Below are 2,500 nucleotides of genomic sequence, written 5' to 3'. Positions count from 1 at the left end.
CTTGCCACGTGCCTCTCCTCTCGCCTTTTCCCCCCACCCGAGCGAGCGAGCTTCGGGCCTCTTCTCCCCGTCCGGCCGGCTCTCTCCCCTCGCCTCCCGGTTCCCGCCCCACGCGCCCGAGGCGCCCTGCCCGCTTGTGGCCCGCGTCCCGTCGTGGGCCCCCCCTCGTCCCCCGTGGCGAGAAGGGGGACCCCGGGAACGCGGGTGCGGGTTGGGGGTCCTGCCGGGCCTTGGGGGGTTGGGGGTGTGGAGGTGGGAAGGAGGGTGGTCTGTCGTCGGGACGCGGGGGGAGGGCCCTCTCCGCCCGGCCTCGTGGGGAGTGGGCTTAGGATGCCGTCGGCACGCGTTGGCGTGTGGGACTCGGTGGCGTGGGCGGTGGCCGGCCGGTGCCCGGTGTGGCCCCGTGTCGAGGGCCCGCGGCGGCGAGGACCCCCGGCCGTGGCTGGGGTGTGGTGGTCGGCGTCGGGGCGCGGTGGCCGGCGGTTGGGGCTGGTGGGGGGGGTCCGTGCCGTCCCCGCCTCGCCCGCCTCGCCCTCTCCAGGTACCTAGTGCGTCCCGGCGCGGAGGTTTAAAGACCCTCGGGGGAGTCGCCCGTCCGCCTTGGGGTCGGGGCGGTCGGGCCCGTGGGGACGTGGGAGGTCCGTCCCTCGTCCCACGGACTCCGCCTCCACCGGGCCGGGGCGCCGCGCCGCGCCGCGTCGCTGACCGCCGCCGCCGCCGCCGTGTCCGTCGGGTGGGGCCTCACCCGGCGGGCCCGTCGGACGGCCGGTGGCCGCGTGGTGGCGCGTCCCCGCGGGAGGCGGGAACCCCCGGGCGCCTGTGGGGTGTCCGAGCCGGCACGCGCGGTGTCGGTGCCGGCTGCGCCCCGTTGTGAAACCTTCCCGACCCCTCCGGTCTGATTTCTCTCTGACTCGGCCGGCCCGAGGCGACCCCCCCCCTCTCACCCTCCCGGGGTGGGTGGGGGCGGGAGACGTGCCGTGCCACAGAACCGAAGGCAGAAGAAACTTCTCGTACGACTCTTAGCGGTGGATCACTCGGCTCGTGCGTCGATGAAGAACGCAGCTAGCTGCGAGAATTAATGTGAATTGCAGGACACATTGATCATCGACACTTCGAACGCACTTGCGGCCCCGGGTTCCTCCCGGGGCTACGCCTGTCTGAGCGTCGCTTGACGATCAATCGCGCCCCCCCGGGTGTGTGCCCGCGGGGTCGCGCGGCTGGGGGTTTCCTCGCAGGGCCGCGGTGCCCTCCGTCCCCCTAAGTGCAGACACGGCGCCTCTGCCGTCGCGCCGTCTGTCCCTCCTCCGGCCGGTCCCGCCCCCGCGCCCGGGAGGGTGCGGGGGCGGGCGGCGGCAGGCGGAAGGCGGCAGGCGGCGTCGAGGCCCGGGAGGTGCCGCCCGCGAAAGGGAAGGGAGAAAACGGGGAGGGGGGAGCTCGCGCGTGGCCGCGGCCGCGGCCGCCGCGTTCCCACCGGGAGCCCCTCCTCGCGCCGCAAGCGTTCTCCGGGGCGCGTGCCCGGGTGCGTCGCGGTGGTGCCGGGGTGGGTGGGGGCGGTTAGGGCCTCCGCGCCGCGCCGCCCCCACCCTCCCGTCGCGCCACCGCGGCCCCCGCCTCGCCCCGTCGGGACGGGCGGCTCCTCGCCGTGGCCGAGGCGCGCGCGCGGCCGCGCCCCGGGGATGCGTGCCCCGGCGGCGACCCGCGGGACGCCGCGGCGTCGCCCGCCGCTGCGCGCTTTCCCCCGGGCTGCGTCCGCGGCCGCGCTTCGTGCCCCTGGGCCCCCGGGGCGGCGTTCTTCGGGGGCGCCGCCGCCGCGCGTCCGTCGCCCGTCGTGGGCGTCTCGTGGCCGTGCGGAGGACGGGTGGGAGCGGAGCGGAGCGGCTCGCGCCGGTGCGGTTGGCGTCGCGTGGTGGGGCAAGGGGCCCTGACGGTCGCCGCGGGGCGGCCGCCGGGCTTCTTCGGACCCGCCCGCCTCACGACCGACCGACCGGCGGCTGCCGCCGCCGCCCCCCTCTACCCTCCTCCCCGGCACGACGACGCCTCCGGCCTGGGCCCGGCGTCGCGCGCGCGCGCGCGGCTTCCCCTCTCGCCGCCCGCCCGTCCCGTGCCACGTCGCCGGCTCGTGCTCCCGTCCCCGTCCCGTCCGCCTCCCTTCTTCCTTCCGCCCTTCCTTCCGCCCTCCCGCCCGAACCCCGTGTTCGGGCGTGGGTGGGTGGGTCGGTTGAGGGGGAGGGGGACCGGGCGGTCGACCGCGGTTCGGCGCCTCGCTGGCGCGCGGCCCCTCTCCCTCCGTCCCGCCCTCTCCCGCTTCGCGGGCACCTTCTCCGTCCCCTCCGAGCCGCGACCTCAGATCAGACGTGGCGACCCGCTGAATTTAAGCATATTAGTCAGCGGAGGAAAAGAAACTAACCAGGATTCCCTCAGTAACGGCGAGTGAACAGGGAAGAGCCCAGCGCCGAATCCCCGCCCCGCGGTGGGGCGCGGGACATGTGGCGTACGGAAG

The 2,500-nt window shown here is 76.5% G+C and overlaps 1 non-coding gene and 1 pseudogene across 1 annotated transcript; both read left to right on the top strand.

Annotated features, from left to right (window-relative positions):
• Positions 1 to 1,014: 1,014 nt before the first annotated feature.
• LOC141576823 (5.8S ribosomal RNA) lies at positions 1,015 to 1,167 on the top strand. The gene has a single exon (XR_012505262.1). It is a non-coding gene; the product is annotated as a 5.8S ribosomal RNA (ribosomal RNA).
• Positions 1,168 to 2,338: 1,171 nt separating this feature from the next.
• The window catches only part of LOC141576825 (28S ribosomal RNA), a 5,079-nt pseudogene continuing 4,917 nt past the window's right edge, over positions 2,339 to 2,500 (top strand).

The sequence above is a fragment of the Camelus bactrianus genome, unplaced genomic scaffold (genome assembly GCF_048773025.1).
Source record: "Camelus bactrianus isolate YW-2024 breed Bactrian camel unplaced genomic scaffold, ASM4877302v1 HiC_scaffold_3, whole genome shotgun sequence".
Classification (NCBI taxonomy): Eukaryota; Metazoa; Chordata; class Mammalia; order Artiodactyla; family Camelidae; genus Camelus; species Camelus bactrianus.
This window is presented reverse-complemented; position numbering and strand designations above follow the sequence as displayed.